This window comes from Chiloscyllium plagiosum, chromosome 34, assembly GCF_004010195.1.
Source record: "Chiloscyllium plagiosum isolate BGI_BamShark_2017 chromosome 34, ASM401019v2, whole genome shotgun sequence".
Lineage (NCBI taxonomy): Eukaryota > Metazoa > Chordata > Chondrichthyes > Orectolobiformes > Hemiscylliidae > Chiloscyllium > Chiloscyllium plagiosum.
The window spans coordinates 9,084,876-9,108,340 of NC_057743.1; the positions used below are offsets into that span (position 1 = coordinate 9,084,876).

Genomic DNA, 23,465 nt, shown 5'->3' on the forward strand with positions numbered 1-23,465 from the left:
GCAGTGGAGGCCCACTTTCTGGATTCATTTAAGAAAGAGTTGGATAGAGCTCTCAAAGTTAGTGGAATCAAGGGTTATGGAGATAAGGCGGGAACAGGATACTGATTAGGAATGATCAGCCATGATTATATTGAATGGCGGTGCAGGGTCGAAGGGCTGAATGGCCTACTCCTGCACCTATAGGTGCAGGAGTAGGCCATTCAGCCCTTCGAGCCTGCACCGCCATTCAATATAATCATGGCTGATCATTCCTAATCAGTATCCTGTTCCTGCCTTATCTCCATAACCCTTGATTCCACTATCTTTGAGAGCTCTATCCAACTCCTTCTTAAATGAATCCAGAGAGTGGGCCTCCATTGCCCTTTGGTGCAGAGCATTCCACACAGCCACCACTCTCTGGGTGAAAAAGTTTCTCCTGAGCTCTGTCCTAAATGGTCTACCCCGTATTTTTAAGCTAGGGTCAGTTACTGGAGATACTGATCGAAGGGTCAGGAAATGGCGAGACAGATCGAAGGGTCAGTACTGGAGAGACAGATCGAAGGGTCAGTAACAGGAGACATAGATCGAAGGGTCAGTAACTGGCGATATTGTTCGAAGGGTCATAACTAGAGATACTGATCGAGGGTCAGTAACTGGAGATACTGATCGTAGGTGCAGAGGTAAAGGGTCCGGAACTAGGGACAGAGATCAAGCGTCAGGAACGGGAGAGACAGATCGAAGGGTCAGTAACTGGAGACACTGCTCGAAGGGTCAGTAACTGGACATACTGATCAAAGGGTCAGTAACTGGAGACACTGATTGAAGGGTCAGTAACTGGAGACACTGATCGAAGGGTCAGTAACTGGACATACTGATCGAAGGGTCAGTAACTGGAGACACTGATGGAAGGGTCAGTAACTGGAGACACTGATCGAAGGGTCAGTAACCGGACATACTGATCGAAGGGTCAGTAACTGTAAACCCTGATTGAAGGGTCAGTAACTGGACATACTGATCGAAGGGTCAGTAACTGGAGACCCTGACGGAAGGGTCAGTAACTGGAGACACTGATCGGAGAGTCAGTATCTGGAGATAGTGATCGAAGCATCAGCAATGGGTGAGACAGATCAATGGGTCAGTACTGGAGAGACAGATCGAAGGGTCAGTAATTGGAGAGACAGATCGAAGGGTCAGTAACTGGAGATATTGATCGAAGGGTCAGCAATTGGTGAGACAGAATAATGGGTCAGTAACTGGAGAGACAGATCGAAGGGTCAGTAACGGGAGACACAGATTTAAGGGTCAGTAACTGGAGACACTGATCGAATGGTCAGTAACTGGACAGACAGATCGAAGGGTCAGGAATTGGTGAGATAGATCGAAGGGTCAGTACCTGGTGAGACGAATCGAAGGTTCAGGAATTGGTGAGACATATCGAAGGGTCAGTAACTGGCGACACTGATCGAAGGGTCAGTAACTGGAGAGACAGATCGAAGGGTCAGTAACTGGCGACACTGATCGAAGGGTCAGTAACCGGAGAGACAGATCGAAGGGTCAGTAACTGGCGACACTGATCGAAGGGTCAGTAATTGGACAGACAGATCGAAGGTTCAGGAAGTGGTGAGATAGATTGAAGGGTCAGTAACTGATGAGACGAATCGAAGGTTCAGGAATTGGTGAGACATATCGAAGGGTGGTTAATTGGCGACACTGATCGAAGGGTCAGTAACTGGAGATAGTGATCGAAGGGACAGGAATTGGTGGGACAGATCGAAGGGTCAGAACTGGAGAGACAGATCGAAAGGTCAGTAACTGGAGAGACAGATCGAAGGGTCAGTAACTGGAGATATTGATCGAAGGGACAGGAATTGGTGGGACAGATCGAAGGGTCAGAACTGGAGAGACAGATCGAAAGGTCAGTAACTGGAGAGACAGATCGAAGGATCAGTAACTGGAGATACTGATCACAGGGTCAGTAACTGGCGGTACTGATCGGTAACTGGAGATACTGATCACAGGGTCAGTAACTGGCAGTACTGATCGAGAGTCAGTAACAGGAGACATCGATCGAAGGGTCAGTAACTGGAGAGATGAATCGAAGGGTCAGTAACTGGCCATATTGATCGAATGGTCAGTAACTAGAGATACTGATTGAGGGTCAGTAACTGGTGACACAGATCATAAGTGCAGAAGTAGAGGGTCCGGAACTAGAGACAGAGATCAAGCGTCAGTAACTGGAGATACTGATCGAAGGGTCAGTAACTGGAGAGATAGATCGAAGGGTCAGTAACTGGAGATACTGAACGAAGTGTAAGCAACTGGGGAGACAGATCGAAGGGTCAGTAACTGGATTTACTGATCAAAGTGTCAGTAATTGGAGGCAGAGATCAAAGGGTCTGTAAGTCGAGAGACAGATTGTGGGGTCAGTAACTGGAGACACTGATTGAAGGGTCAGTAACTGGAGAGACAGATCGAAGGGTCAGTAACTGGAGAGACTGATCGAAATGTCAGGAATTGGTGGGACAGATCGAAGGGTCAGTTATTGGAGAACACAGATCGAAGGGTCAGTAACTGGAGATACTGATCGAGAGTCAGTAACAGGAGACATCGATCGAAGGGTCAGTAACTGGAGATACTGAGCGAAGGGCCAGGCAATAGGACAACATCTTTGTCACAGATTGATCTATTATGTCATCTGTTGGCAAAGCTGGTGATTCAGAGATTTTTTGGAATCCAGTGATGATCGCAACCCTCTACTGTCACTCCCAACAATTTCCTGGCAGGAATCTTTTAAGCTTGGTTGTAACCTACCCTCCAATGTGGGGTTTCTTACTTATGCACCAGATGCACACCAGACTATATGTAACCTTCCTGAAGAAGGGCTAATGCCCGAAACGTCGATTCTCTTGTTCCCTAGATGCTGCCTGACCTGCTGCGCTTTTCCAGCAACACATTTCCATCTCTGATCTCCAGCATCTGCAGACCTCACTTTCTCCTATATGTAACCTTGTTGATTTGGGATTTTCTGACAGTTCTCCAGAGACGAGGGCTTCTGAGAGCTGAATCTCTGAGCTGGTGAAGATGTTGACTAGGGGATCAGGAGAGAAGTAAATGTGGATATTTGGGATAATTCGTCATTCTTTGCCCGCTGAGTGTAAACCGACACAGCTGTATTTTGAAACGTGTACTTCATTTCAGCATTTACGTTTATTCAGCTTGTTTACTCAGGGAAAAAGAAAAGAGGTAGAAATTTAAAATCACTTAAAGATTGAAGTGGTCAAACACTACCCTTTGTTGTTCGGTGATGGGATGTTGGTGCCCAGCACTTGTTGCTCTTGAATCGGGTGGCAGAGGTAGTTAAGAACCAACCATGTTGCTTTGGGTCTGGAGTCACATGTGGGCTAGAGCAGGTAGGCGTGGTAGATTTCCTTCCTAAAGGACATTACTCGGTGTTTATGATGATGGATGACCATTGTCATGGTCAGCATTATTGAGACTAGCTTTTCATTCCAAATCTATCTATCATTGATTTTTACCCACTGCACTGGTGGGATGTGTACCAGTAGGATTTGTATCAGTGGGATGTGTACCAGTGGGATGTATACAAGTGGGATGTGTACCAGTGGGATGTGTACCCATGGGATGTGTACCAGTGGGATTTGTACCAGTGGGATGTGTACCCGTGGGATGTATACAAGTAGGATGTGTACCAGTGGGATGTGTACCCGTGGGATGTATACAAGTAGGATGTGTACCAGCGGGATGTGTACCAGTGGGATGTATACAAATGGGATGTGTACCAGTGGGATGTGTACCCGTGGGATGTATACAAGTAGGATGTGTACCAGCGGGATGTGTACCAGTGGGATGTATACAAGTGGGATGTGTACCAGCGGGATGTGTACCCGTGGGATGTGTACCAGTGGGATTTGTACCAGTGGGATGTGTACCCGTGGGATGTATACAAGTGGGATGTGTACCAGCGGGATGTGTACCAGCGGGATGTGTACCAGTGGGATTTGTACCAGTGGGGTTTGTACCAGTGGGATGTGTACCCGTGGGATGTGTACCAGCGGGATGTGTACCAGTGGGATGTGTACCAGTGGGATGTGTACCCGTGGGATGTGTACCAGTGGGATGTGTACTAGTGGGATATGTACCAGTGGGATTTGTACCAGTGCGTTCTCATGAGCTTAGGCCACTGTCTAGTGATATGACCATGTCACCAATTGAACCTCCCGGCTGTTATAGTCCACTCTCAGCAATATGTGATGTTTTCCCAAATACGATGCCTGATTGTGTTCTCGATAAATGGCCATGTAATCAGCTAAAGTAGCCTGGTCCTGTTGTTTGTGGCTCAATAATTGGTCACGTTTGTTCCTTGTTGATTGCAGCTCTCTGTCTGAGCTCTTGATCAATGGTAACAAAGCTACAACCTCTTTTCCTTTCAATGATAAACAGGACGTTAGATTACCAAAGCATCATTGACCTCTCCAGGGTCATCTTTGATTGTGATGGCCAGTAATTTATCATGTTTTTGCCCAGAAAAATGATCATTCAGTCTAAATCTTGAACTCACTCCCTAATGGCTTTATATTAGATTAGATTAGATTAAATTACTTAGTGTGGAAACAGGCCCTTCGGCCCAACAAGTTCACACCGACCCGCCGAAGCGCAACCCACCCATACCCCTGCATTTACCCCTTACCTAACACTAGGGGCAATTTAGCATGGCCGATTCACCTAACCTGCACATCTTTGGACTGTGAGAGGAAACCAGAGCACCCGGAGGAAACCCACGCAGACACGGGGAGAACGTGCAAACTCCACACAGTCAGTCGCCTGAGGTGGGAATTGAACCGGGTCTCTGGCGCTGTGAGGCAGCAGTGCTAACCACTGTGCCACCGTGCCGCTTTGTTGGTCTAATAGACTGCAGCGGTTCAAGAAAGCAGCTCGTCACCAACGGTAACTAGGGATGGGCAATAAATGCTGAGCAGCCAGTGCTGCTCACATTTAACCCGCGTGACCCTGTTTATCTTCCTCAGACTTCCTTTCCATGTAGCTCATTGCCTGGAGATCACAGTAACAGTCGGTTGGCAGGAGAATTCATGCCATTGTGGGAAATATATGGCTTTTAGTTGACAAGTAGGCATCATCCAATTGGGTAATGCATCTACGTGCTTTTCTATTGGTGGAAGAAGGCAGGGCATCACAAGGACAGATGCATTGACCAACTAAAGGCTGGAGCGTGGGGATGGGAAGGTTAAATCATGTGACAAAACCTCAGGGAGACATCTAATCAACCCTACTCAGCAGGTTTCAATTGCAAAACAAGATTACATCCATCAGCAACAAAAATAGAAATCGCTGGAAAAGCTCAGCAGGTCTGGCAGAGTCAGTGGAGAGAAATCAGAGTTAACGTTTCGGGTTGAGTGATCCTTCCTCAGAACCCCTGGATGGGTGCAGTTCCAAAAACATTCAAGAAGCTTGTCACCACCCAGGACAAAGCAGCCTGCTTGTTTGATCAGATCCAGGTGATATGTTAGTCATAGAGTCGTAGAGATATACAGCACAGAAACAGACCCTTCGGTCCAACCCGTCCATGCCGACCAGCTATCTCAACCCAATCTAGTCCCACCTGCCAGCACCCGGCCCATATCCCTCCAAACCCTTCCTATCTATGTACCCATCCAAATGCCTCTTAAATGTTGCAACTGTACCAGACTCCACCACTACCTCAGGCAGCTCATTCCATACACGCACCCTCTGCATGAAAATGTTGCCCCTTAGGTCACTTTAAAATCTTTCGCCTCTCACCTTAAACCAAAGCCTTCTAGTTTTGGACTCCCCTACCCTAGAAAAAAGACCCTTGTCTATTTATCCTATCCATGCCCCTCATGGTTTTATAAATCTCTATAAGGTCACCCCTCAGCCTCCGACGCTCCAGGGAAAACAGCCTGGCTTTGGCCTGCCAAAAACTAGATGAGAATTGAAGTCTGTTGTGATTACACCGCTAAAATTCTAGTTTACACCATACCCAATGCTGTGACTACTGTCCTGGGGCCTGTTAAATATTTCCACCAGTGCTTTCTGTCCCTTAGATCCACCCAGAATGATTTTACGCTTTGATTTTCAGAGTTAAGATCCTTTTCCAGTTCTTTTCTCCTCCCCATTCTTTAATGTTAAAGAACACCCCGTCCCATTTTACATTTTGCCTGTCATTTCCAAAGCTCAGGAATGCTGGAACATTTCATCCCCTATCTGCAATTAAATCTCCTTACAGCCTGTGTCAGTTATCGCATCGCCATTTCTGGCCTTTTTGGGATCAGTTCACGTTTGCTGTTATTCGTTCTTGGGATGTGGGAATCACGGAAAGCCACTACTTCCTCATCCCAAGTTACATAAATGTTCAACCACAGAAGTGCGGAGTGATTTCGACGCAGATTAGCAACCCCAGTTTGGTTTTGAACAGCAACTCTAATGGCCGTTTATCTGGGAGGATTTAACCTCACAACCTCCTGGTCTGCTACCATCACCACGAGCTCAGTGGGAAACACCAGCTGGGAATTGTAATTTTAAACGTGCGGAGGACTGAATGAAAACCTGCAGACACTTGTAACGGCTGTAGAGGCCGTCAAACTCTGGGGGAAATGGCTGCACATTGACACAGTTTCTCTGTGGCCGCTGAGCATTGCAGCCAATTGCCTGTCATAGCAGTGTTTCTGTGTGGACTCACGCCGACAGAACCCAGACTGTTTTAGATTCGACTTGGAGAGGAAACATTTCATCCTCCTCTGACTGACACATTCATATCGGCTGCCAAAGAGAGTGAGAGGTCAGAGACCAGACTGCTTTACTGCCCTGTCTTAGCTGTAGATGTGTGTACGTGCTTTTTTTAAAAAAAAAACTTTTACCCACTTGAATGAAGATGTGCAGCTGGGAATGGTCTCAGTGAGGTGGACAGACTCAGTCAAGACCTCCAACAATGCGAGCAATGTACAAATCACAGCCACCTCTATGCAAGTGCTGTTTATTTAAACATTCAGATTCTGGAAAGTTGAATATTTTTTGGTATTTGCCTAACTATAAACACAAACAAATATTCTAAATCAGTCGCTTCATCGAAGTGTCCAGTCAGAGCATGCACTGATGTATTTGTATTTCAAAATATTTAATCTGGAGATTTAAATTTACTGTCGCCTTTTGGGAATGTTGGTCATTCCCACAGGCCAAAATCTAAGATTCCCATGTGCATATTATTAAAATAAAACCCATCTCATACAGATCGCTGATGGGAGATTAAGGAAATTAGACCTCTGACTATATTGTGAATTAGCATGTCGTTTCTGTTTTATCACTGAATAAAGATTTCTCTTCTTCAATCCAGTTAAGGAGCTGTCATTATCTATGGATAAATTTTCCAAGCAGGGCCTTACAGTGGTTTCAAGCTAATTCCACAACAGGGGCCAAAGGACTTTGAAAACAAACAGTTGAAAGGAAACATCCTGTCTCCAGACCAGCTCCAGCGACACGACTTTGCAAAACCGGGACTCAAATCAGGGTTTCTTCATCTCTCTGAATGTCGTGCAGTGCTGCAGACAGCTTTGTTCACTTTATTATTTTTCTGTGGCCGTTAGCTCCACACAGAGACCACAGTGACAGCTTGACTCAGCACGAACTGATACGGCCATGGGGAGTACTCTCAGCTCTCGGTCAGGAGGCGTGTGGGTTTAAAAACTATTCCAGACAAACTTCTCGGCTGACATTTCAGTGTTTTACTGAGGGAACACTGCAAGCGGAAGCCCCATTTCCTGGTGACCAGTCAAACCAAGGCCTAGTGGGTCCTCTCAAGCCTAAGGGTGAGGTTAAAAAGACCATGATTCTGTAAAAGAGGGGTCGCGATGGGTTGGTTAGCCCTCTGCCTCCCGGGTCTGTTGGTCCAGATGACTGGTGGAAACCCTTCACAGTAGGCTCGAGACTTCTCATTGACCTGGAAAAAATTCCTCTTGGTTTTGTGGCACTGGTGAACTGTGGAATTCGACACCGCCAACTCCTGTCTCTCCTGAACTTTGGTGCCTGACTCTCATGGATTGTGCAGGGCCCTTTTTTAAGGCATGCAATGGCCCAGTGGGATTATGGCTGGACTGTAAATCCAGAGACCTAGCTAATGATCTGAGGACCAGTGTTCGAATCCCACCACTGCAGAATTCTAATTCAATGAAAGAAATCTGGAATTAAGAATGAAATGATGACCATGGAACTATTGTAGATTGTTGGGGATAAAAATCCATCTGATTCACTAAATGCCCCTTCAGGGATAGAAACTATCATCCGGCCAACAGGCGACTCCAGATATACAACACTGTGGTTGACTCTTAACCGCCCTCTGGGCAATTAGGGCTGGTCAATAAAGGCTGGCCGAGCCAGTGATGACCTCATCCTATGAAAGAATGAAAAAAAGAGTGGGCCTCAGAGCAAGGCTTAATTGTAAACTTCACCCTATCCTGGACATCCCTTCCACAGGGCCGTGGTTAATGAGGAGATGAGATTTTGTAAACCTCCAAAATCCCCTCCCCCGACAATGCTTGGATTGTCCTGGAAGTGATTGGGAAAAGGGAAGGAAGCCGAGCATCAATGATTTGACTCTCCCTGACATTTGAATCTATTAGTCCTGAGCTCACTAACATATAAAAGTGGACTGGGGTTACATTTCCCACTCATATCCCTTTCACCCGTGACTTTGTTTTTTACGTTCTTCTGGTATGCCTGAAATCAGGAACTCCGTAGAGAGGACCATGGTCTCATTCTCACCTCTGGCCCGCTGACCCATGCACACCAGGTTATTGATCTCTGGCCTGGGCCCTGGGCTCTGGTTATTGAGCCCTGCACTGGGCCCTGGGCCCTGGTTATTGAGCCCTGCCCTGGATTCTGGGCCCTCCACCCTGGTTATTGAGCCCTGCCATGGGCCCTGGGCCCTGGTTATTGAGCCCTGGGCCCTAGACCCTGCTTATTGAGCCCTGCTGTGGGCCCTGGGCCCTGGTTATTGATCCCTGCCCTGGGCCCTGGGTCCTGCTTATTGAGCCCCGCCCTGGACCCTGGGCCCTAGTCATTGATCTCTGCCCTGGGCCCTGGTTATTGAGCCCTGCCCTGGACCCTGGGCCTTGGGCCCTGGTTATTGAGCCCTGCCCTGGGCCCTGAGCCCTGGTTATTGACCCCTGCCCTGGGCCCTGGTTACTGAGTCCTACCCTGGGCCCAGGTCCTGGGCCCTGGTTATTGAGCCCTGCCCTGGACCCTGGGCCCTGGGCTCTGGTTATTGAGCCCTGCCCTGGTTACTGAGCCCTGCCCTGGACCCTGGACCCTGGGCCCTGGTTATTGAGCCCTGCTCTGGGCCCTGATCGGGATCCCTGGGTTTCTATTCAGTACATCAGAAATCCTGAAGCCAAGCTTCAGGGTGGGGGTCCAGGGTGGTGGGTTCAGCAAGGTTGCAGTAAAAGGTAAGGGCACTCACAGACCCATGCAGGGGACAGATGGCAAGGCTTGGCAGACAGGCAGTGGACAAGGCCGGACGGGCCAAAGCCCATCTTGGAGTGTCTGGATCAGAATGGTGAGGTAGAGCTAGGCCTCACAACGTGAATCTTCCCTCATTAACCACCACAAGCGCTGACATACTTAGTTAGCAGGGCCTGGTTGTGAAATCATAGCAAACAGTGACCCAAAACCACCTGACCCAAGCGATTGTACCAACCAGAAACAGCAGGTGGCAGTGTTTGCAAATACACAGGGAGACCTAAACAAAAACATTTATAAACCATCCTCCAGCGAGCCATGGAAGGGTAATCTCTGCCAACTGCCTGCCCCCTTCATTGGTCATGCTCAGGCCCGGGTATTGTTAGAGACAGAGCATGTGGTGTCCAGCAATACTCTCGACACCTTTAGGGAGACGTGGGCACCCAGGAGTGGAGTGCTTTATTTCCCCCTCCGACTCCATTTTGATTTAGCCCCCTCCCTCTCTCCCAAACGCCCCTCCCTCATGTTTTGATGACAGCTTTACCCTTAACAGCGTTGACTTGTGAATGTTCACTTGGCCACATGGCTGTCTTCCTGGTGGGGCAAGGAAAAAGTACAATAAAATATTTACACAGTGCTGTCTCTCCTCTATGTCACTATATATTAGAAAATAAGGAATACATATATATAAAACCATGGGTGATTTTGAAACGAAAAATAAATGGCGCTATTTGGCCCTATAGAAAAACAATCAGAAAAAAACCCAGGACAACTGCCCTCACATATCACTGCACACAGAAGTTTTCCAAAAAATTTCCTCTGACCAGGCTCCCAGGGGATGTTTCGAGCTATGGGAGGGTAGGGGTAAGATGATGTGAGGTAGCTGCAGGATCTCCTTTCTTCGATGGTCCACTCTGTGGAACTTCCCAGCCCCAGGGGAGGGTGGGAGACACATAGAGAAGTGGGGGAGGAGGATGTGAGAAACATATTCTCAGAGTTAGACCATAAGACCATAAGACATAGGAGTGGAAGTAAGGCCATTCGGCCCATCGAGTTCACTCCGCCATTCAATCATGGCTGATGGGCATTTCAACTCCACTGACCCGCATTCTCCCTGTAGCCCTTAATTCCTTGTGGCATCAAGAATTTATCAATCTCTGCCTTGAAGACATTTAGCGTCCCAGCCTCTACTGCACTCTGCGGCAATGAATTCCACAGGCCCACCACTCTCTGGCTGAAGAAATGTCTCCGCATGCTGGACATGCTCCAGTGCCAGTATGTCCTTCCTGAGGTGTGGGGACCAAAACTGGACACAGTAGTCCAAATGGGGCCTAACCAGAGCTTTATAAAGTCTCAGTAGCACAACGGTGCTTTTATATTCCAACCCTCTTGAGATAAATGACAACAGTGCATTCGCTTTCTTAATCACTGACTCAACCTGCATGTTTACCTTTAGAGAATCCTCGACTAGCACTCCCAGATCCCTCTGTACTTTGGCTTTACGAATTTTCTCACCGTTTAGCAAGTTAAAGCATCATACCGCACGGAAACACACCCTTTGGTTCAACGCCGACCAGGTTTCCCAAACTAAACTAGTCCCATATCCCTCTTAACCTTTCCTGTCCATGTACCTGTTTTATAAATGTTGTAATTGTAACAGCCTCTATCACTTTGTCTGGCAGCTCATTCCATACACGCACCACTCTCTGTGTGAAAGTGTTGCCTCTCAGGTCCCTTTTAGATCTTTTCCCTCACACCTTAAACCCATGCCCTTTAGTTTTGGACTCCCCTACCTGGGAAAAAAAATGTTTGCTATTCACCTTATCCATGCTCCTCACGCTCGAGGGTAAAAGTACCTATCCAGCGTCTCCTTATAACTCAAGCCCTCCAGTCCCTATAACACCATTGTAAATCTTTTCTGAACCCTCTCCTGTTTTTAATAACATCCTTCCCCTCACACAGCAACCAGAACTGTACATGGTACTCTAACGTAGCTTCACTAATCTCCTGTACAGACATAACATGGCGCCCCGCCTCCTGTAGACCAATGAAGGTAAGCACGCTAAATGCTTTCTTTTGTGTGGAAGCTACAATAGGGTTAAAAAAAAAAGGCTGTCCTTAAAAAAGCTATGATGTGGAAATGCCCGTTTGAACTGGGATGGACAAAATCAGAAGTCACACGACACCAGGTTAGAGTCCAACAGCTTTATTTGACATCACAAGCCTTCACAGCTCTGAAAGCTTGTGATTACAAATAAACCTGTTGGACTATAAACTGGTGTCTTGTGATTTCTGACTTTAAGAAGCTGACTCAGCATTGATTTTTCTGCATTCTACCCTCGCCTGGCCTTACCATGAACAGAGTTACACACCTTGCTCAATGCCACGACAGACTGCACCAGTTTATTACACATTTTCGGAGCGGTCCTCCATTACAGCATCCAATTGCTTCCTAATTGATTTTGGAGGTTGATGCTCTCAAGATTCAAGTTGATGTTGATCACTCTCTTAGCGAAGAAAATGTTACTGGGTAGCTGTTCTGAAGTGACTTTAAACTGGGTTCTCTGCTCCGACTCAGTTTCATTTGAAGTGAAACCTGCATCCTGGTATTTCCCACAATCCATGGTGAATAGCAGCAGTTCAAACACTGAGTTCTTAATCTCCACACGGTGCAATGAGCTGTGGAAAGGCCTCCTCTCTCACTTCCACCTTCAAGCTATTGTCCAAGAACAGCAGAAAATGGAGGATTTTAGTCCGTGCGCAAGAATGAATGAGCCATGTCACTGAAGGAAGCAAGGGAGCAGAATGCAAGATCAGGAACCACAAGTTATCTAGGATCATGGAAGTGTGGAAGCAGGCCATTCAGCCCATCAAGAGCACATCGATCTCCAAAGAGCATCCCACCCAGACTCACCCTCCTGCCCTATTCCTGGATGTGTTACCTGGGGTGTGTATTTGAAGCTGGCAGGCCATTGTCTCACAGGTTCCCTGCCAGATTGATGCTAATGGCATGGCCCCATGATTCCTGAACTGCTGTAAGCTCTCTCAATTCCTGCTGTTGTTCAGGGGTAACTGACAGATAATTTCTGTGAGTATCTTCACCCAATAAAGTCAGAAAATAATGAGGAATGCATGCCATTTCCTCTCTTCATTACCATGGTTGAGTAGACATCTTCTTGTATCCAAGGTTACATGCGTCTGTGTAGCTCTAACCGATGACAGGCAACTTACCCAAAGTCACATTTTTAGCAGGAACACACATTTTCGGTCCCCGTGACGTTGTGCCCTAACACTATCCTGTTTGAAAGTGGCCAAGTCAGCTCACATACCGAACTGAAGAGAAGATCCTAAATGCCCTGAATTAGTCTCAGGTTTTCTGCCTCTCTCTTCAAGGTGGCAACACCCTCAGGGCCGGGGGCCTCATGATTGAATGCGTAGCGTGCCAACCTCGAAGTCAGAAACTCCAGGTTGAAGTCCCACTCCGGCACTTGTCGGCCAAGGATGATGTGTTCATCGCATGGCCAAACAAGTTGGTTATCAGCCTCTAAAGGCTTCCATCGGGCCTGAGGGTGGGAAAGCCTCCTGGTCAGCAAACCCTGAAGAAGAGCCGACCCAGTGGAAGGTTATGGTTGCCAATATCCTCTTCGGGCATGGCACCTGAAGAGAGAGACAGAGCGATGCTTAGGTGCAGGAGTAAATTACTGCAGATGCTGGAATCTGTACTGAAAACAACAAGTGCTGGAGATCATGGGTGCTGCCTGGCCTGATCTCCCACAGTTTTTGTTTTCAGGTGCTTAGATGCAGTTCTGCAAGTATTCTTCAGGGGCTCTCTATCCTTCAGTGAACAGAGGTGGTTGATTTAGTGTGAGAAACAAAACTTGCACATTAATAAATTTCAGTCTGAGTCAAATTCTGAAGCAGCGAATTTTATTGATAGGTACTTGCAAGAACGGGTGACTAATGAGTAAGCGCCCCAATCTGAGGGTTACATTCTGATTTATGTGTTCAGCTGCGTCTCTCGGTCCTTCCCTTTCACCCCATTGGTTACCTTTACTGTAGCACGTAGCCTATCACAAGCTCTAGCTTCACTCCACCTTTGTCTAGCATCTCTCTGCCTCTGTTTACTTCTCCCATTACTCTAAGCCGGTCGCCCCTTACTCTTATTTATCTCATTCCTTATATGTGACTATCCTGGCATAGTTGGCTGTCTTCGTGCGATCATCCTGCCAAACTAAGTTCCATCCGTTGGCCACATCCCTCCTGAGACTGGCACACTATTCTCCTGTTACTGGCACATCCTGCTACACGGTCGCTCTGCCCTATTAGTCACAGATAATTCTACCTGTTTTTGGTTCTCATTGTTTAGTATTGGCATGTGCAGCCTAATTTTATAATGTAAACTTTTGCAGAAGCAACACCTGTTCCCTTATTCTGCACAATTTTAACCCTATACCTGACATTTAGCAAACTTCTTAACCTGATGGCACAAATCAAACCCTACGTCTGCTCTCCAGCATGTCCTGACTCAGTGCTTTGAGTCTGCGCTTGATCGAGATATAAATCCTCAGACTGGGTTCAGTGTTGTTCTGCTCAAGGTACTCTCAGCTCATTGTTAATATCCATGTCCCCAGCTGAGTGATCCCATTGCCCACACAACGCTGTCAGCCACAGCGAGCTTTCTCACCTATGGCCCATAGACGAGTTACTGATCTGCTGGTTCTGAATGTTCGAGGCACCAAAGTACAATGGAAGTACTTTGAAGGGAGTTTCTTTCCAAGATCACTACAGTGTGGAAAGAGGCCATTCGGCCCATCAGGTCCACACCACCCCTCCGAAGAGCATCCCACCCAGACCCACCCTATTCCTGCATTTCCAATGGTTAACCCACTGAGCCTGCACATCCCTGGACACTATGGGCAATTTAGCATTGCCAATCCATTTAACCTGCACATCCTAGGATTGTGGGAGGAAACCCATGCAGACTTAGGGAGAACATGCAAACTCCACACAGGCAGTCGGCCGAGACTAGAATCGAATCCGGGTCCCTGGTGCTATGAGGCAGCAATACTAACCACTGAGCCACTGTGCCACCCCAATGTTTTGCCCTCCTAGTCATTGCTGTTGATTTGGAGACTTGACTTAACTTTTAACAACCAACAGTGCATGGAGATATCAACAGCAAGGAAACTGAAGGCACTTACGAGATGAGAAATAAACATGGGTGCGTTGGAAAAAGACCCATCCTATTGCAAATTACAGAACGTCAATACATAGAATAACATCTAATAGACACCTCCGAAAATAAACTGACTCGATATAGTATTACAAATCTTGAAAATGTTCAAAGTCACCTTCTCCTTATCATAATTTGTGGTCAATTCTCTCTCAAAACAAAATCACTTTGCAACCACCTATTTAAGTCCTTTGACTGGGAATTCTGGATGTAAACAGATTGCCTGTAATGATGTTGTTACAAACTCTGGCCGGAAGGTGGTGTGTGGGCACAGGCTGTTGAGTCTCCCAGCAATGACGCCAACAGGCAATGCCAGGGGCGATTCACTGCCAACGTTGATAGGTTAGAATTTGCTTGGGATTTTCTCATCGGGGCTGCCTTCCTTGATCGCTACCCATTTTTAAGCACTTTATGGTGAACCCAAACAACTGGCTTCCACTCTGAGGTAGGAGGTGGCGTAAATAATATCGATCTGGGGAGTAATTCAACCTGCACGTGTCATAATGCTATGCAATAAAAATTTGTATAGAATGTAAAAATTGCTAGTGGGCAAAGAAGGAGGATATTTGAATAACTGGCTAATTATGAAGTTAAAGAGGATGTTTTTAAGAAGTCCCTAAAAGGCAGAGAGAGAATTGATGAGGTGAGGAGGGCATTCAGATTATGTTCTGATTTTAAGCCCTTTAATTAGATCCCCCATCCTCCCTCCCACCTCCTCCAACTCCCCAGACTGAATTCTAGCTTGCATTTTTGAAACAGAAAAGCACGCCATTATTAAACGGTCATTGCCCACTGTGTGTTTGCCTGACTCTTGCTGCCTTGAAGTGGACTTTGCCCGAGTAGAAATTCGATGTTTTGCATGGCGACACCACAAAGGCTGGCGCAGCGACTTCTCAGAGAAAACAAGAAATATACGACTTGGAAGCTGCCCTGCTGTAACACCAACCACCAACCCGACTCCTGGCAACGGGGGAGGGGTTGTGCAAACAGAAAAGGGGCACTGGGTGCTGCCTCATTCAGTAAATGTAACACGACCATTATGTTCCAACACCAATAGGGTTTAAAATAAACGTTGAGTGCTCTATAGCAAGAACAACTCGTTTTGTAACTCACAGACAGAGACAGTGGGTCTAAAGGACCACCTAAGACATCCTACTGGAAACACATAGCGACTTCATTATGCATCAATGTTCAGGAAGTTTCTTGTGTAAGCCTTTTTATAAATGACCTCCAACAAACACATGCACGGATATAAGGTACAGTAAGTACGATTTTTTGTTTAGCTTATGTTGGCAGCCTTTGACACATTTCAGTGTATGAGCTGCAATAACAATGAGTGCTTAGCCTAGCGTTTAACATGTTTAGGTTTTAACTCATCAGGAGCAGCAGCGTGAGTGGGATTAATGCTGACCATCAGAAATCTGAAATGATACAGACCAGCGGGGAGAAACATAACTAAGAAGCACACAGCCCAATCTGTCATCATCTTAAAAAGGGAAGACAGCTCCATAATGTATCTGACAGAAATAGTAAGAATGCATTAGGGAATGTTGTTTCAGGTCGTGATTTGTATTTACACCAATGAGACTTTTATTCTCATGATTATATAAAGATCAGTCATAGCTATTGTCTAACACTGGCTAGGACATCCCAATGTGCTTCACAAACTTCAAAGTACTTTTGAAGTGTAGTCTCTCTGTTGTGTTAGAGTAAAGTTAAACCGTCAACTTGACCACAATGTCTCAGAAGCAGCACTAAAATAATAAATGGCCTATTTCTGTGCTGTAAACTCGATGGAATTAAATCATTCCTTAGAGGTGTGCATTTAGGGATAAATGACACTGGGTTCTTTCTCACTGTGTGGGGCTGGAACTTTAAAGAATAGGCTATGAGTTTAATGTGGTGTTCGATATAAATGAAGGCTGACCCCTGTCAGCGTAACCCCTGCTCTTCACTCTCCTTGGTGCTGTGTGTTGTGGGCACTGTCCATTCGGTACAACCAAGATACAGCAACAATTTGGTCTGAATTACCACAAAGATGCAGCAACCCCTTTGCTCAGTGGAAGCAGCTGTGTGTGTGAATTAGGTGCTGTGGTCCTCAAACCCTAATCTGGGCAAGGCCCACAACTGGGAACTGGAATTCACACCTCTGCAAGATATTGGATAACAGAATCTCTACAGTGTGGAGACAGGCTATTCAGCCCAACAAGTCCACACCAACTCTCCGAAGACTCATCCCCCTACCCTATCATCCATCTAACCATACATCTCTGGAGACTTTGGGCAATTTAGAATGGACAATCCAACTATCTGCACATCTTTGGGAGGAAACTGCAGCACCTGAAGGAAACCCACACAGACAAGGGGAGAACGTGCAATCTCCACACAGGCGGTTGCCTGAGGTTGGAATTGAACCCAGGTCCCTGGTATTGTGAGGCAGCGGTGCTAACCACTGAGCCACCGTACCAGAAGCTTTCAGAGTTGCTCATTTCTCAGGTGAAGTACCTTCACAAGTGACTTCACCTGATGAAGGAGAAGCCCTCCAAAAGCTTGTGGCTTCAAATAAACCTGTTGGACTATAACCTGGTGTCATGTGACTTCTGACTTTGTCCACCCCAGTCCAACACCAGCATCTCCACATCTTAATTTAAACTGAACCGGACTTACCATGTAAATACAGTGGCTGCAAGAACAGGCCAGAGGCTGGGAATACTGCAGTAAGTTATGTCCTGACTCTCCAAAGCCTGTTCATCAATTACAATGAGATGCTCCCCATTTGTCTCGTTGGGTGCAGCTCCAACAACACTCAAAAAGCTTGACACCATCCAGGACAATGTAGTCCACTTGGTCGTTACCACATTCATCACTTTCCATATTCCCCCAACACTAACACAGCAACAGCATGACATGATGCACTGCAGCAACTCATCAAGGATCCTTTGACAGTACCTTCCAAACCCATTGCCTTTAACATCCAGAAGGACAAAGGGAGCAGATGCATGGGATCACCACCATCGGCAGGTTACCCTCCAAGTCACTCACCATCCGGATGTGGAAATACATAACCACATCACCACACTGTCGCTGGGTCAAAATACTGGAACTCCTTCCCTAACAGCAGTATAGGTGTTCCTCCATCTGAAAGATTGCAATCCCTACCACCTTCTCCACAGTAATTCAATAAATATAAATTTGGACCCAGCCAGTAGTGCCCACATCTCAGGACAAGTGAAACACCCTGCTGGCTATTGGGAACCAATGTGCGTTGTGTTCATTTTGCAGTTTACTACCCTTTCTGGGAGGTAACAAAAGAGAAGGACATGAACATATGAAGAAAGCAATGCAGAAGTTTCCCAACAGACAACAAATATTGGAGTGGTCATTTACACACATACAACCTGGTGAAGGTGCAGGATAGCATGAAATCCATATAGGAGCATATCCCAGGAAAGGCCGGGAGCGGGAGGGAAAGTTCTTTTCAAAATCTTTGACAATGTGAGGTTTTGAATGAGTGAAAGGGTTAAAGGTGAAACCATTGTTGATTATCAGAAAACCCCATCTTATTCATTAATGTCCTTCAGGGAAGGAAACTGTCATCCTTACCTTGTCTGGTCTACACGTGACTCCAGACCCACAGCAACATGGTTGACTCTTAATCTCCCTGTGGACAATCATGGATGGACATAAATGCTAGAGGTGCGCAGATCCCATGCATGCATAAAAAAAGCCTATTCTGTCGTCATTGGTAGGCATAAATTGTCTGGTTTCTGTGGCAGTGGGAAGCGAAGGATGGTGTGCCTGATCCTACATTTTGTACAGGGATCCATACTTGGAGGATGGTTGAGATTCAGTGACCTAACGTCGTGTTGGACACATTGCTTCCTGCTTTGATCATGACATTGGGAAATTCACGTTTAACAAGCGTGTCTGTTTAGCAGATTTCTGTATTTACCCAAACCACTCTACATTCAAAATAAATCCGTGATTGCTGTCAGAAAAAAAAACATACAGCAGATATCAATGTATAATTATACAGCTGTGTGTATATTTAAGAAGATAATTTGTTTTGATATTTTTGCTTCATGAGTGAGCATGAAACAGTGTTCATTCTCACACACCTCAGATGTACCACTCGGCATACACTCTGCTGAGGTCTACAGTCACACCCAGTGCTCAGTTTCTGCAGATCTAACCCTGCTCCGTTTTGTGCCCACAAACACATCATGTCTCTGTTTAACAAAGAGCTGCCAGTTGTTTTTGTGAGTAGCCTCTGTCCTTAAGCCCCTTAACCGAGAGGTAGTGGATCCATTGATCCCATCCCATTCCAATTCTACCAGAACCTGCTCCGTGACAAAAAGCAGAAACTCAGCAGGCCTGTGGAGAGAGAAACAGAGTTAAAGTTTTGAGTCTGATTTGACTTTTCTTCAGAACTGATTCATAGAATTTCTGCAGAAAGAGGCCGTTCGGCCCACTGGGTTGGCACTAACCCTCTACAGTTCACCCACCCACTCACCACACCAGACCCACCCAATCCCTGTAACCCTGCATTTCCCATGGCCAACCCACCTAACCTGCACATCTTTGTACTGTGGGAGGAAACCGGAGTTCCCAGAGGAAACCCATGTAGGTTTTGAGCTGTTCCTCCAGCGTGTTTGCATTCAAATGGGAACATTCCCTCCAGTCTTCATAGGGAGACGATGAGGAGGCTGTGAGATCATGGTTGGTCTGTACCTCATCTCCATCTTGTTCAGCTTTGCCCCAAATCTCAAACTAACAGAACTGATTGACCCCAGTCTCGAAAGCTTCAGTCGTCACCCATCATCTAGCCCTTGTGAGTGAGTCAATTCTGGACGTCCACTACCCTTTATGTGACAGGGTGCTTCTTAATTTCGTATTGGGAAAGATTTAAATTTAAGATCCAGCTCCTCCTTCCCCCTTCCACCCACCTCCTCCCCCAAAATTGCCTCAACAGGGAAAATTAGTTTTCTGAACCAATCTTATCAAATTCTTTGAAGATTTATTTTTAATTGTTCATGGGAGACGGGTGTCTGAGCTAACCCTTATTGCTTGGCTCTAATTGTCCTTGAGAAGCTGGTGGTGACCTGTCTTCCTGAACCACTGTAGTCCATCTGCTGTGGATTGTCCCACAATGCCTTTCGGGAGAGAATGGCAGGATTTTGACCCGGTGAAGGAATGGCAATATATTTCCAAGTCAGGATGGTGAATGGCTTAGAGAGGAACTTCGAGGGGGTGGTGTTCCCATGTATCTGCTGCCCTTGTCCTTCTAGATGGAAGTGGTCTTGTGTTTGGAAGGTGCTGTCTAAGGATCTATGGTGAATTTCTGCAGAGCATCTTGCAGATGGTACACACTGTTGCTACTGAGCATCGGTGGTGGACAGAATGGATATTTGTGGATGTGGTGCCAACCAAGCAGACTACTTTATACTGGATGGTGTAGATATGTTTGCATGGTTTTGAAGCTGCACTCATCCAGATAAGTTGAAAGGATTCCCTTTTTAAACACATCACTCTGTTCCCTCCTCCTCCCAGAATGCTGGGCCTCTTGCTGAGATATTTGTATCATCGATAGCCACAGGCAAGGTATCGGAAGACTGGAGGTTGGCTAATGTGATGCTCCTATTAGAGAAAGGTGGTAAAGAAAAGCCAAGGAGCTATGAACCTGTAAGCCTTATATTGGTAAGTGGGCAAGTTGTTGGAAGGAAACCTGAGGGACAGGATTTATATGTATTTGGAAAAGCAAGGACTGATTAGGGATAGTCAACATGGCTTTGTGCGTGAGAAGTTGTCTGTGAACTTGATTGAGTTTTTTGAGGAAGTAACAAAGGAAATTGATGAGGGCAGCGCAGTGGACATGATCTCTATGGACTTCATGGTGTGGAGGTGCAGGTATTTGACTGGGGTGGACAATGTTAAAAAACACATCAACACCATGTTATAGTCCAACAGGTTTATTTGGAAGCACTAGCTTTCAGAGCGCTGCTCCATCATAGGTGAAAGCAGTGCTTCGAAAGCTAGTGCTTCAAATAAACCTGTTGGACTATAACCTGGTGTTGTGTGATTTTTAACTTTATTATATCCTTGTAAATCTTTTCTGACATTCTGGAGATAACATAAGGTTTTATAAAAAAAATGTTGACATCTCAGCTCAGATAACTGCGCATCAATCACCTGACAGGGATGTTCCCTTCCACTCGGGGAACACTTCGGCGGTCAGGGATATTCGCCTCAGATCTTCGGGTAACCGTCCTCCAAGGCAGACTTCGGGATCCGAAACAACACAGAGTGGCTGAGCAGAGGCTGATAGCCTCAAATGGGAATGGCCTCAACTGGGACCTTGGGTTCATGTCACACTACAGGTGACCACACACAGACACACACACGCTCCCATTTTCTCTCTCTCGCTACCTCACATGCACATATAAATCTACGGGGTGAACTTTGCAGAATTGTGAATGCAGATACATTCTATTTTTGCTCAAGAAGCACACAACCTGCAGGCAGTCAATCCATGTGACATTTTATAAATTCCTCCTTTGGCAATAGAACCAACAGAACCTCAGCTTTTTGCAGGTCCCATTATCCAATGCTTGTAAACTCCCTACAGTGTGGAAGGAGGCCATTCGGCCCATCAGATCCACATCAACTCTCTGAAGAGCATCCTACCCAGACCACCACCATGCCCTATCCCTATAACCCTACATTTCCCAAGGCCAATCCACACCTTTGTGACTGTGGGAGGAAACCAGAGCACACCCGCATAGACATGGGGAGAATGTGTCACAAACTCTACACAGGCAGTTGCCCCGAGACTGGAATCGAACCCAGATCCCTAGTGCTGTGAGGCAACAGTGCTAACCACTGAGCCACCATACCATGGCGTGCCTCCCAGGTAGCTCCATACCACTGGCCTTGGGTCTTACCACAGATTATGAGCTCCAACGTCCCTATCGCCTGTGCAAAAAGCAACTTTTAGAGTGTGTCAACCACTTTCACTATCTTTGTTTGGAATCCAAGCAGACTCTAACCTTACACCTTTAATGCATTGTCCGAGCTGAGATGTTACCATTTTTTATTAAACCTTATGTTATTTTGAGAATGTGACTTAAAAGAAGTTCTTGGATTTACTTATTAATGAACCAAAACCTAACAGCAATCTTAGTTTGTTCTAAATATTGTTTTAATTGCATGACACTATAAATTCTGTTACAAGGATGTTGCCAGGATTGGAGGATTTGAGCTATAGGGAGAGGTTGAATAGACTGGAGCTATTTTCCCTGGAGAATCGGAGTCCGAGGGCTGACCTTATCGAGGTTTATAAAATCATGAGGGGCATGGATAGGGCAAATAAACAAGGTTTTTTTTCCCTGAGCTGGGGGAGTCCAAAACTAGACGGTATAGGTTTACGGTGAGATGGGAAGATTGAAAAGGGATCTAAAGGACAACTTTTTCACACAGACGGTGGTACGTGTATGGAATGAGCTGCCAGAAGGAGTGGTGGAAGCTGGTACAATTGCAACATTTAAAAGGCATCTGGGTGGGTATATGAATAGGAAGGGTTTAGAGGCATAAGGGCCAAGTGCTGGCAAATGGGACTAAATTTATTTAGGATATCTGGTCAGCATGGACGAGTTGGACTGAAGGGTCTGTTTCCGTGCTGTACATCTCTATGACTCTATGACTCTATCTAGGCTGAATTGATCACAAGCTAAGGTACTTTAGTGTGTTGAGGTTGGGTATTATACTGATGAATCGCATTGCATCAAGGTCAACAAGTGTTTTCTGAGGTTCACTGCCCAGAACTGAACACAGATAATCAGAAGGTTAGATAGGGTGGATAGTGAGAGCCTTTTCCCTCGGATGATAATGGCTAGCACAAGGGGACATAGCTTTAAACTGAGGGGTGATAGATACAGAACAGATGTCAGAGATAGTTTCTTTACTCAGAGAGTAGTAGGGGCATGGAATGCCTGGCCTGCGACAGTAGTAGACTCATCAACTTTAAGGGCATTTAAATGCTCATTGGATAAACATATGGGTGAAAATGGAAGAGTGTAGGATAGATCGGCTTCAGACTGGACTCACAGGTCGGCACAACATTGCTGTGCTGTGCTGTAATACTCTATGTTCTATGTTCGGTGCTCCAGGTAGCATCTGACCAAGACTCTATATAATAGAACATCAGTTCTTCCCATCTCTTTGTCCTCCAAGCGTCTCAGCACAAACACCATTTGCCTTTGTGTTTTTTTTAATGTAACTTGACCTTTGGCTTTTAGTTGTTTGTCTCCTCACCATTAAATATCCCTTGGTACACAAAATGTGCAGTGCACAGAAAGGAGTGAGACTTTGCTAAAGATTCTCATCTACACTCATCAGGACCAATGCAAGAATGCCAAATTTCAATTGATCACAACAATTTTTCTAATACTGGGTACTGATTGGTTGGCAACTTGATCTTGATTTGCCAAGGTGAATGCCATTGTAGAAAGCAGTGGTGAACTATAGGCTCCCCAAGCCCTCCCGTTATTCAAAAAAGACACAAACCTCATATTCCTGGGAACCTATAATTCTCTGAGTGCATGAGGAACATTTTCGGCAATATGTCTGTCTTTTCACAAACCTCAAAATATTCTGACTTAAGTTCCTTCTTTCAAAGTGGATGAGATTGGATTTTCCCCCAGTGAACTCCATCTGCCAAACTTTGGCCCACACATATTCTCTTGTAAAT

General features: G+C 46.1%; 1 protein-coding gene across 2 annotated transcripts in view; it reads left to right on the forward strand.

Moving 5' to 3' along the window:
* The first annotated feature begins 15,563 nt into the window (after positions 1 to 15,563).
* Positions 15,564 to 23,465, forward strand: part of alpl (alkaline phosphatase, biomineralization associated) — a 148,241-nt gene continuing 140,339 nt past the window's right edge. Inside the window, exon 1 of one of the 2 annotated variants that reach the window (XM_043675574.1) lies at positions 15,564 to 15,980. The gene's annotated coding sequence lies outside the window, so the exon portion shown is untranslated. The remainder of the gene's footprint in view (positions 15,981 to 23,465) is intronic. The other variant, XM_043675573.1, reaches the window with a different exon arrangement.